This window comes from Spermophilus citellus (genome assembly GCF_964194105.1).
Source record: "Spermophilus citellus genome assembly, chromosome: 12".
Taxonomy (NCBI): Eukaryota; Metazoa; Chordata; class Mammalia; order Rodentia; family Sciuridae; genus Spermophilus; species Spermophilus citellus.
In genome coordinates this window covers 70,217,896-70,231,581 of record NC_138198.1, presented here as the reverse complement: position 1 = coordinate 70,231,581, position 13,686 = coordinate 70,217,896, and the positions used below count along the sequence as shown (strand labels likewise).

The window sequence follows — 13,686 nt, the reverse complement described above, 5'->3', positions numbered from 1 at the left end:
TAGCCTAAATCATCTGGAGTACAGAATTTCAGGCAATGAAGACAAAATATATAATTTGAAAATGAAGTTGACTATGGAGAAAATATGGTAAGAGACCATGAACATAACTTCCAAGAAATGTGGGATAACCTGAAAAGATCAAATTTAAGATTTTTTTTTTGGGGGGGGGAATAGATGAAGGCTCATAGATACAAACCAAAAAAATGCACAGTCTTTTTAATGAAATGTTATCAGAAAATTTCCCTAACCTAAAGAATGAAATGAAAAATCAAATGCAGGAGGCTTATATGAACCAAATATGCAAAATTACAACAGATCCACACCAACACACATTATTATGAAAATGCCTAACATATTGAATAAGGATAGAATTTTAAAGGCTACCATAAAAACATGACAGGTTACCTTTAGAGGAAAACCAATACAGATCTCACCTAATATCCCAACCCACACCCTCAAAGCTAGGAGGAGTTCCTGGAATAATATATATAAGCTCATAAAAACATTGATGCCAATCAAGAGTACCAAGCAAAATTAAGCTTCATAATTGACAACAAAATAAAAATTTTCCATGAAAAACAAAAGTTAAAAGCATTCACAACTTCAAAGCCTGCACTGTAAAGTATATTCAGTAAAATTTTTCATGATGAAGAAATGAGAATTAAAACTGAAAACCAGCAAAGGAAGGAACCATATTTGAAGAAGAGTCAATCAAAGGGAAACTAATTCAAACTAAAAAACATAAATAAGTAAAATGACCTGGAATAAAAGTCATTTCTCAATAATAACATTGGATGTCAATGCCTTCAACTCACCAATCAAAAAACAGACTGGGAGATTGGATTAAAAATCAAGACCCAACAATATGCTGTCTTCAAGAGACTCACTTTATAGGTAAATACATCCAAACTGAAGGTGACAGGGTAAGAAAAACATATCATTCATATGATCTTGTAAACAAGCAGGAATTTCTATCTTCATGTCATATGAAGTGGACTTCAAGCCAAATTACTCAGAAGGGACAAACAAGGCCATCTCATATTTTTAAAGGGAATTATACATCAAGAAAACATAACAATTATGAATATTTATGTCCCAAACAATGGAGGATCTATGTACATCAAATAAAACCTTCTCAATTTTAAGAATCATATAGATCACAACTCAATAATACCTTGTAATTTTAACAGACTTCTCTTACCACTGGATAGGTCCTGCAAACAAATACTACATAAAGAAACTATAGAACTAAAAAAATTACAGTTAATAATTTTGACTAAACACACACATATAGAATATTTCATCCATCAATGACTGAATATACTTTATTCTCAGCAGCATATGGATACTTCTATAAAATAGATAAATAAATATTTTTGCATGTAATTGTTTTTTAATTTTCATCAAATACTAGTTAGGCATATTTATTTGAGGCAAGTTCAAGGGTCTCTTTTTTTTCCTTGACAATAGACCATATCTTAGGACATAAAGCAAATCTTAGCAAATACAAAAAACAAAGCAGGTGAGGAGGAAGAGAGAAATAATTTCTTGTATTCTATCAGATCATAAAGGAAAGAAATTGGAAATCAACAATAAAAAATAGAAGTTACTGTAACACCTGGAACCTAAAAAATATGCTATTGGACAACCAATAGATGGCAGAAAAAAATCAGGATTAAAATTTAAAAAAAATACTTAAAGGTAAATGAAAATTGTGATACAACATATCAAACTCTCTGGGACACTATGAATACAATTTTAAGAGGAAAGTTCAATGCATTGAGCTCATTCATTAAAAGATAGAAATTCTGTCACCAAATAAATAACCTAACATACCTTATTTTTCAGTCTTATTTTCCTCTTTCAGTTTTCATTTTAGTTATAATAGCTCCTTTGTCTTTCTACATAAATTGTAGAATAATTTTGTCTTATATTTTAAATCTGTGAGTTACTTTGTGGAAAATTTACACACCTTCACTGTAATGAATCTTCCAACCCAAGAACATGCTATTTATCTATATTTAAATGTTTTTGAATCTTTTCTGACAATTGCATATGTATCAATATACAAGACCTTGTGTGCATTGTTAGATTTATACCTACATATTTAATTTTTGAGTGATCATGAATGGTATTATATGTTTAATTTTGCGGCTAAATTATTATTGTTGGCATATGGACATAGAGGGGTTTCCCTTTGTTTGGTGGATATGTTTATACTATAGCCTGAAAATGCAATGAATTCACTTACTAGTTCTACTGGTATTTTTCTAGATTATTTGTATTTTCTATATAGATAACCATGCTATTTGCAAATAGGAAGAACTTCATTTCTTCATCTAACCTGGATACCTTATTGCACTAGTTAGAACTTTAAACATATATTGAATAGCAGTGATTGAAGTGGACATCATTGTTTTGTTCTAGATCTCAGAGGAAAAGTGTACACCTGTTCACCATTAAATATAATGTTTGTTGTATGTTTGTATATCCTTATTTTAATTGAAAATGGAACAGATATTTGTGGCATAAAGCCTTGTTTTTTTTACAAGACAGTCTGTTTTTTATTGGTTGTTCACAACATTACAAAGCTCTTGACATATCATATTTCATACATTAGATTGAAGTGGGTTATGAACTCCCAATTTTTACCCCAAATGCAGATTGCAGAATCACGTCGGTTACACATCCACAATTTTACATAATGCCCTATTAGTAACTGTTGTATTTTGCTACCTTTCCTATCCCCTACCATCCCCCCTCCCCTTCCCTCACATCTTCTCTCTCTACCCCATCTACTGTAATTCATTTCTCTCCTTGTTTATTTTCCCATTCCCCTCACAACCTCTTATATGTAATTTTGTATAGCAATGAGGGTCTCCCTTCATTTCCATGCAATTTCCCTTTTCTCTCCCTTTCCCTCCCATCTCATGTCTCTGTTTAATGTTAATTTTTTCTTCCTGCTCTTCTTCCCTGCTCTGATCATAGTTGCTCTCATTATATCAAAGAAGACATTTGGTATTTGTTTTTTAGGGATTGGCTAGCTTCACTAAGCATAATCTGCTCTAGTGCCATCCATTTCCCTGCAAATTCTATGATTTTGTCATTTTTTATTGCTGCGTAGTACTCCATTGTGTATAGATGCCACATTTTTTTTAATCCATTCATCTATTGAAGGGCATCTGGGTTGGTTCCACAGTCTAGCTATTGTGAATTGTGCTGCTATGAACATCGATGTGGCAGTATCCCTGTAGTATGCTCTTTTAAGGTCTTCAGGGAATAGTCCGAGAAGGGCAATAAAGCCTTGTTTTGAAACAGAGGTACATTGTGCAAGGGTTAAAGCCAGCTAATCACATAATCTATAAAAGTGAACTACATCTTGTTGGTGGATGCTGTTGTTGAATACCTCAATATTCTTGCTGATTCTCTGGGTTCTTTTCTATTAATAATAGGGAGATTAAAGAAGAAAGTCACAAAAGTTAGATGCAGTTTGATTCTGTTTATAGGATAATCTCACAGAGATATACTATAGTTAAAAAAGCACAGACCAGGGATTCCCAGAGACTTGGAGGTGAAAGAAGATGTTACTACAGAAAGATTTCTTGAGTAATATTTTGGGTGCTGAAACCGTTCTGTATCCTTATTTTGATGATGAATACACATACATACCCCTGTGTTACACCAAAAATAGGTAAAACTCATTTGCACTAGTTTTTAAAATATAAAACTAAAAAAATAAAGTAAAAGGACAAATAGTTACCTGGAAAATAAACACATGATACGTTAACATTTAAATAATTCAATATAAATATTCATAAATAGACAAACAATAATAATGAATAATTTACAAAGGAAATACAGATGGCCAAATAACATCCAGAAAACAATTAAAATAACTACTATAAATATGTATATGAATAATTAAAATAAGAGAAATAATTTTATAACATTTAAGAATGGCAATCTTTTTATTCTTTTCATATGTTTTTTAATTAAAAAAATACAAAAAGGTTAAAAAAAATGAAACAAGAATCCTCAAGAATGTAGGTACCAGACAGGCCAGAGGATAGCTAGAAAAGAAAGCCTTAGGATCATTCGAGATTTAATACCTGATTTTAAAAGGTGTACCTCACATATACAGCTTAGTTTTCCATTGACCCAGCTTCCTCTGTTCCACCAACTACAAACATGGCACAGCTAGCTGTGTTGCATTGCAAGGCCTCAGCTAGAGGAGCCCATGTACACATTTGTCATTGTAACAGTGCTCTTGACCAACTAGAAGGAGCTTCACCTGCATTATGGTCTCATTCCAGGTCCATGCCTCATCTCCTTCACTGGGTTTGATATGGTTTCACCTCTTGAAAATATTGCCACTTCACCATAAAGTCTTATGTTTAGTAAATCGTTCTCTGCCCCACCTTTCACATGTAGCTGAAAAATAACCAGTTAAGGAGAGAACATTGAACATTGTAAACTTTATACTCTGCAGAATTATTACCCATTAAATGTTCATCAGCTAATGGTCATTAAATTTATATACAAAAAAAAATACATATTGAATACTACAAAAACACAGTAAAGACTGAAGTTTGTCCATTTCTGCTCAGGAAGTCTCTTCACTCCTAAGCTTCACATAGAATATTGTCTTTTGGGTGCCAGTGTACTATTACTATTTCTCCTCCTTTTCATCTTTTTGTTTCCCTGTGCCAGAATTTCCAGAGCCTTCTCACTCAGATGCCATCTTTTTGTATTCCATTTTAAAGAGCTTAAAGGATGCTTGCTGAAGGAAGGACACTGCCTGCCTAATGTTTTCTCTGTTTCTCTATCTAATCAAGCCCAGAAACCCCCTCATTTTGGAAATCTCTTTTTTAAGCTTGTTGCACTTATCAGCAGGTGATTGGTCCTTGAATTCTTCCATATTGGATTCTGTGTCATGAAATGATTCCTTCAGACAAATTAACAGCTTCAACTCATTCCTTCTTTTGCCAGTGTTCTTCAGCATACTTCTCTGCATTTTTAGCCATATTTTCAATATCATCTTTGCTTAATCCACCAGAAGACTAGATTACAATCTGCTGCTCATGTCTGATGCCCTTATCTTTTGTAGAAACATGGAAGACTCTATTAGCATCCATGTCAAATGTACCTTCAATCTGAGGAACTCCACAAGGGGGGATTCCAATCAAAGTAAACTAAGCAGTTTGTTGTGTCCAGCTCTCTCTCATCTTGAGATATTTTCATCTCCACTTTGGTCTGCCCAGCAGCAGCAGTAGAAACCACTGGGTTCTTTTTGTTTGGGTAGTGTTCCTGTTCATAAGTTTGGTAAGGTGCTTTCTAGAGTTTCGATACTCAAAGATAGAAAAGTGACATCCAGGAGAAGCACATCTGTGATATCACCAACCAATGAACCTCCCCAAATGACAGCTCTAATGACCACAAACTCATCAGGATTGCCAAATTTACTTGGGTCTTGGCCAAAAATGTCTTGCACAGTTTGCAAAACCGTGGGCATCCTAATCCTACCACCAACAGGAAACACGTCTCCTCTGTTGTTCTGGCTGATTTCTGCATCTTGCATAGCTTTTGACATGGAGTAATGATCCTCTTGATTAAATCAGTGATAATCCCCTCAAATTGACTCTTCATCAGCTTCATATTCAATGCTTGGATCCAGAAGCATCTATTGTTATATACAGCAAGTTTATGTCAGTCTGCACAGATGAGGAGAGTTCACATTTAGCTTCTTGTACCCTTTGAAGTGCTATGCTGTCTTGTTCAAATCAACCCCTGTCTCTCTCTTGAGCTCCTTCACAATGTGTTTTAAAAAGTCTTTACCACCTAAGAAAGTGTCCCCATTGGAGCATTTCACCTCAAATATTCCTTTCTGAATTTCCAGGATAGAAATATCAAAAATTCCACCACCTAAATTGTACATAGCAAAATTTTGTCTTCATAATTTTATTAATCACCCATTAAGTTTAGTTAGATAACCAGCATCCTTAGTGGCCTGTCTCTGTAAGTCATTGAAATAAGCAGCTACTCTAATCACAACATTTTTGCTGTGTAGCCCAAGTAATTATCTGCAGTTTCTTTCATTTTTATCAACACAAATGCTCCGATCTGACTTGGAGAATAGAGTTTTCCATGAGTCTCAACCCAGGCGTCACCATTGGAGGTAAAGACAATTTTGAAGGGAACATTTCTAATGTCGTTCTGTACTTCAGAGTCATCATAGCTCTGGCCAGTGAGACACTTGGTGACATAGAACATATTGTTTGGGTGGGTGATAGCCTGTTTCTTTTCTGGCATGTCAAAGAGTTGTTCATCATCTGCTGTAAAGGAAACAACAGGAGGGAAGGTTCTGGATACTTCACATTTCCCAGCACCTTTGGTTGTTTGCCCTCTACAACCAACACACAGAAGATGGAAGTATCCAAATCAATGCCAAAAACTGCACCCTTGATGGCTTCTTTTGCAAAATTCCTCCTTGAAACAAACCAAAAAGCCTCATGGCTAAGACCAGTCCAGCTATCCTGGTGGCCGGCAGTTGTGAGGACACCAGAGGCAGCAGTGCCCACAAGATGGATTGTGGAACCTCAGTTGGCACTTATCATAGCCTCTAGACCCAGGGAACAAGAGGCAGAAAAGGTGCCCTTGGCCCCTGGAGAAGCACAGCAGAGCAGTGCTGGCACTTCTGGGACCCTCCAATGTAGAGTGCTGGGACAGGGACCTAGAATATCAATCACTTATGAAGGATCAAGGATGTGAAGAAGTGAGTTTGATAGTGCACTTTTTGTGGAAACATAAGGAAATACATATCAAAAATGTAAATATACAGTTTCTTTAACCTAGTTTTATAGACTCATGATACTGCTACAAATTCATCATAAGAAGAGTTGGATTACTTTGGAAAGTCATATCTAGAAGAAGGCTGACTGTAATATTATTTATAATAGGAAAAAAACAGAAACATCCTAAGTTATTCATCAATACAAGATGGTAAACAACATAGTTAAGTGCAATACAGTCCTAAGAATCATTAAAAAAAATTGAAAGGTGTGTTCTTTACATATACACACAAATATGCATATAAATTTGTATGTGTGTACACACATATGCATTTACAAGTACAAATAACTATGAATACTTTGCTAAACTTGAAAAATGAAGGACAAAATTAGCAGGTATGTATTTATAGATGGTTTCTATGCCCCACTTTCCCCCCAACTCCTAGAATCTTAAGGATGTTTTTAATATTGTGTGAAGTCTGCTACTGTTCTTTTTACCTATTCTTAGCCCATTCTCTTTCTTCAGAGGTGACATTAGTTAAAATCCTTGGATTCTTAGGGTTTAGAGAGAAGCTAAAGGGTTTTCAGAGGGCTGTTTTCATCCAAGAAATTATAGTTAATATACCATTAGCCATTAGGGGGATGAGACATAAAATGTAGGGTGGGCGAGTGTTATTATTTTAACAGATTTGTTAGGGATTTATTTTCACACAATGAAATGCACTTGTTTTAAACAGTTTAATGAGTTTTAGCAAAATGTGTAGAGCACTGAACCTTCCACCAAATCAAAATATGAATGTTGCTCCTCGTGTCACTTTCAAGTTCATCTCTTCCCTATCCCAGTTCCAGGCTTCACTGACCCGAATTCTGTCTCTGTAGTTCTGATTCCCCCCCCCCCTTAGGGTTTCTATAACTGGAATCAAACAGTATGTAGTCTTTGGCTTTCTTTTTTTTTTTTCACTCAGCATAACATTTTAAAACTTCATCCATGTTCTATATATTCATCTTGTACCTTTTTATTTCTTAATGATGTTATTTTTAAAAACAGACACAATTTGTTTTACTTGTTGGCATTTGAATTGGTTTCTGTTTAGGGCTCTTCTGTATATTGTTACAGCAAAAAAAATGCTTTTCAAAGCTTTGTGTGGATATGTTTCCATGTTTTATGGATAAAGACTGGGCCATATGGCACATGTAAATTTCCTAGTCTCATTTCCAGCCCTGAGTACATTTGGAAAATTTCACTTGGTCAAAGTGTCCTCAGAAACCACACTTGAAGCTGACTTCCTTTCAAAGGTAGACATCTCTTTTTTTCTACCTGCTTTTCATCAGACTCCATGTAGTCTGCTAGAATCACATGTAGCTTATAGACAGCCAAGGCTCTGAGTGTCTATAAGAAAACATTTCGTATTTACATTTTTAGAGGCTTCTTATTTAGATTTTCAGATCTCAGACCTTCTGTGGCTGTTTTGCTTACAAGATTTTCTTCCTAAATATCCAGCTGGTCTACCATTTCCTTCTACTCTTAACATCTGTGACTTCGAGCTGCTGAAATGGGTTCTTCATCTCTTGGTTTGAGAAGGTGGAGTGGTTTGTGAAGCGTGAAAGTAAACAACTAACTCACACCTTTTAATACAGCTCTTTAAAAGTTAGCTTTTTTCAGTATTTTGCATGACTTTTATAGTTTTCAGTGACTCCAATAGTTATTTTTCATAATCTTGTCCAGATTTAAAATTATTATGTATAGGAAGAAATATCTGCTGTTAACAGACAGGTCTGTTTTTCTTTTGTTTGGATTTCTTTACAAAAAAAAATCTAGAAATGTTAAATATTAGTTATGAGATAGTGGTAGAATTTCAGATTATTTTTATTTTTTTATATATCTTGATTTTTCTACATGACTATATGCAAACTTTATAATCAGAAAAGATATTTCATTTATTACTTTCATTTTGTAAGAGTTTGTAAGAAAAAGAACACTGCAATTTGGAACTGAGATGTAATTTTAGAGAATGTTAAAGTGCTTTAACAAACAGAAAAGAATTGTTTTGTAATTAGTATGATTTTATATCTAATCCAAAACCTCCCATTAAGGTGGTACTTGAAAAGATTGGTTGGGCTTTCACTCTCAAGTTTACCATTTTGTCTTATTTATGCAATTAATTTGTATTAATATAATGCATTTTTAATAATATCAAATAATGTAGTTCATATTATCTGATTAACTTCAGTTATAATTAATATAATTTGGCTGCTTATTTAAAGTTTATAGTATTATTTATTTTGAGAGTATCTCTTGACCAAAAAAAAAAAACATTACATACATAATAATAGCTGTTACACATTGAGAAGTCCCAACAGTTTCACAAATTCTCTGTACAAGTTTAGACTGTAGAATGCACATAACAGACTTATTAAATGAATTCCAGTATGAATCCCCTTTTATGGATTAGGAAACAGAGGTTTAAAAGGTTGGATATTTCTCTAGGACAGTGAAATTAGCAAAAAAAGAGAGATGGAATTCTTTGGCTTTGTCCCAGACAGACTGGCTGTACACTGGCCCTCTCTAGCAGAATTATATTATATTATGGAGAAATGTGAGTGTGGGGTGAGGCACAAGTTCTCAAAATTAAATGGTGGAAAATATTGCTAAAAAGAAGCTAGATATCTCCTTCAGAGATATAAGAAAGCTAAATTGAGCTAACATTTTCCCAGGGTGCTTTAGATGTGTTCCAAATTAAAGGCAAGATGATGTCTGAAATTCCTTCCAGATCTATAATTCAGTATCTTGGTTCTCAGCTATTTTGGCCTAAGGAAAAATTTTGAAGAAAATAACTTCTCACACCCTGCCCCCCAGAAGCTGCCTATTTTTTTCAACCTTGACACTCAGTTCTCCCTTCATTTATATTTCTTAAAAAGCCAGGCTGTTAATTAAGGTTTTGTTTTTTTGGTTTTTGTTTTTTAGTGAAGAAAACACGAGGGACTTACAGAAGTTTCTCAATTTTCTCTACTAGCCATTCTCCTTCTCCTTTTTTTTTTTTTTTTTTGCACCTTTTGAGCAGTACCTGCATACAATACTGCCTAGTCAAACCACATTTCCCTGCTTTCCAAATAGTTAAGTGTGACATCAGGACTCTCTTCTCACCAGAATAATGTAAACAGAAGTGAATTATGCAATTGAAGTTTCATAAACAGAAACCTCTAGCTGTATCCCCTAACTCCCCAAAACACACAGACAACAATAAACAACATTTTAGAGAAAGATGGCGGCGGGAAGTGAGTAAGCCCCTCCATGGTCCGTGCCCCGCACCACCGCGTCTGAAAAGCTGAGACAGACAGCTGCGACTCAGCATTAAGCTATCCAGCTGAGGCGGCTGGTCAGCACTTCTCATTCCCCGGAGGTGGATGCCTGCCGGGCCTTCGTGGGTAGTGGCCGCAGGGTCCAGGCGGGGATTGGGTGACAGTGGGGACCCGCCCGTGGCGTTGGTCGCCCGGCAGGGGGAGGCGAACTGTAACCGTTTGCGGAGAACACCACTGAGGCGGAGGGCTGGCGTGGCAGGACTGCGGCGGAGGAGATAACTTCATTGAAGCCTGCTGCAGCAGGTGTGTGGTCTCCTGGTTCTCCCTCTCCACGCATCAGGGAAACCTTAAGAGCCCCTCCCAGCTCTCCCGAGAGTGCTATAGCCAGCCCGAGGGAGTCAGAGGTGGTGTGGGACTGCCGCTCCCGCCAGGGCTGGCTGCTGAGGTCTCTTGCACCAGCTACGGGGGTGTGGCTACCGGAGGGCAAGCAAAATTTGCTGAGGATTCTCAGCACCAAGCTCTACAAGCTTAGGGTCTGAGGGAATGGCAATCTGGAGGAGTGAGCCCAGTCGTTCATGAAAACAGGGCTCCCGGGAGCAGCAGACCTGGCCTGTAGTCAGTATTGTGGTGAGAGGGGCCTGGCTAGAGGAAAAGTGGAAGTGTTTGGACACAAGAGGAGGCCCTAGGCACTCAGGATTGGAGACTCGCCCAGTCTGGGAGGAGCTGCTGCACAGTGATTGGTTCCCGCGTACTGACGGGAAAGACTTGACCTGGGGGGCACAGCGCCACCTAGTGGAAGAGAAGTTAATCAAACTCTAAGATGGCATTTATTAGTCTTTTTTATTGTTGTTGTTGTTTTTTTTTTTTTTTCTGATTGGGGGTTTTTCTTTCATCTTCATTTTTCTATCTTGTTTTTTCTTTCTTTTCTCTTTTTTTTCTTCTTTCTCTTCTAATCTCAATTTTAATTTTTTTAAATTATTATTAATATATTTTTTAAATTTTTGTTCTTTTTTAGTTCCTATTGCTTTCTTCTTTTGTCTTTTCATTTTTCTTATCCCCCCTTCCTTGAATTCTACCTGCCTACTCTCATTCTCCTTAGTGACTTCTTCCCTTCCCTTCTAATACCTTTCCTCCCTAGCATCAAATAAATTTATAGGAATAAACAGTAACCCAGCAGTCAACCAGAACAAGAAGCAACATGAGCAGCTTCAAGAAGCAAGGAAGAAGAGGAGTACAAGCAATGCAGGACAGCCTAAATATTCAGGAGGACCTAAAGTCATCAGAAAAATGGTCATATAAAGACCTCAAGGAACACCTGAGACAGATGGAATGGAACCTCAAAGAGGATACAAGACAGCAAATTCAAGCAGCGAAAGAACACATTGAGAATGAGTTATATAAACAGCTAAAAGAAGAAGTCAAGCATCTTTATAAGGAGATAGAGATTATAAAAAATAATCAAACAATAATTCTAGAAATGAAGGAAACGATAAACCAAATTAAAAACTCAATTGAGAGTATCACTAACAGAGTGGAACAAGTAGAAACCAGAACGTCAGATAATGAAGACAAAATATACCATCTTGAAAAGAGTCTAGCCAACTCAGAAAGGCTGGTAAAAAATCACGAGAATATCATCCAAGAGTTATGCGATAACATAAAGAAACCAAACTTACGAGTCATCGGGATAGAGGAAGGTACAGAGATTCACACCAAGGGAATGAGAAACCTGCTGAATGAAATAATTACAGAAAACTTTCCAGAAATAAAAAAGGAAACAGATATACAAATTGAAGATGCATACAGGACACCGAGCACACAAAATCACAGTAGACCAACGCCAAGACACATTGTTATGAAGATATCCAATATACAGAACAAAGAGAAAATATTAAAAGCTACAAGAGAAAGGAGACAGATTACATTTAGGGGTAAACCAATACGGTTAACAACGGACTTTTCATCACAGACACTGAAAGCAAGAAGGTCATGGAACAATGTATTTCAAACACTGAAAGACAATGGATGCCAACCAAGAATTCTGTATCCAGCAAAATTAAGCTTCAGGTATGACAACGAAATAAAGATCTTTCATGATAAACAAAAGTTAAAAGAATTTGCAGCCAGAAAACCTGCATTGCAAAGCATTTTGAGCAAAACACTACACGAGGAAGAAATGAAAAACAATAACCAAAACCATCAGTGGGAAGTGCCTCAGTAAAGACAGAGGGTGAGGGGAAAGATAATCACGGAGAAACAAACTAAATATTTAAAAAAAAAAAAAAGGATAAGCATTCAAACATGGATGGAAGTTCAAACCATATATCAATAGTAACTCTGAATGTTAACGGCCTAAACTCTCCAATAAAGCGACATAGGCTGGTATCATGGATTAAAAAGACAAATCCAACAATATGCTGCCTCCAGGAGACACATCTGATTGGAAAAGACATACACAGGCTGAAGGTGAAAGGATGGGAAAAAAATATACCACGCACACAGTTCTCGTAAGCAAGCAGGAGTGGCCATCCTCATATCGAATAAAATCGACTTCAAGACTAAGTTAATCAAAAGGGATAAAGAAGGTCATTATATACTGTTAAAAGGATCCATTCACCAACAAGACATAACAATTATCAATATTTATGCACCAAACAATGGTGCTGCGACATTCATAAAACAAACTCTCCTCAAGTTCAAGAATCAAATAGACCACAACACAATAATTATGGGTGACTTCAACACTCCTCTTTCACCGTTGGACAGATCCTCCAAACAAAAATTGAATAAAGAAACTATAGAACTCAATATCACAATCAACAACCTAGACTTAACTGACATATATAGAATATATCAACCATCATCAAATTGATATACCTTTTTCTCAGCAGCACATGGATCCTTCTCAAAAATAGACCATATATTATGCCATAGGGCAACCCTCAGTAAATATAAAGGGGTGGAGATAATACCATGCATTTTATCTGATCATAATGGAATGAAACTGGAAATCAATGATAAAAGAAGGAAGGAAAAATCCTACATCACATGGAAAATGAACAATATGTTACTGAATGATCAATGGGTTACAGAAGACATAAAGGAGGAAATTAAAAAATTCTTAGAGATAAATGAAAATACAGACACAACATATCGGAATCTATGGGACACAATGAAAGCAGTTTTAAGAGGAAAATTCATCGCCTGGTGGTCATCCCTCAAAAAAAGAAAAAACCAACAAATAAATGAGCTCACACTTCATCTCAAAGCCCTAGAAAAGGAAGAGCAAAACAACAGCAAATGTAGCAGAAGACCAGAAATAATTAAAATTAGAGCGGAAATCAATGAAATTGAAACAAAAGAAACTATTGAAAAAATTAACAAAAGTAAAAGTTGGTTCTTCGAAAAAATAAATAAGATCGACAGACCTTTAGCCATGCTAACGAAGAGAAGAAGAGAGAGAACTCAAATTACTAACATACAGGATGAAAAAGGCAATATTACAACAGATCCTACAGAAATACAGAAGACAATTAGAAATTATTTTGAAAACCTATATTCCAACAAAATAGAAGATAGTGAAGACATCGATAAATTT

The 13,686-nt window shown here is 35.9% G+C and overlaps 1 pseudogene across 1 annotated transcript in view; it reads right to left on the bottom strand.

The window, feature by feature from the left end:
* Positions 1–4,669: 4,669 nt before the first annotated feature.
* Positions 4,670–13,686, bottom strand: part of LOC308632049 (stress-70 protein, mitochondrial-like) — a 177,511-nt pseudogene continuing 168,494 nt past the window's right edge. Inside the window, exon 2 of the transcript in view lies at positions 4,670–6,595. The product of the transcript in view is annotated as a stress-70 protein, mitochondrial-like (transcript). The remainder of the gene's footprint in view (positions 6,596–13,686) is intronic.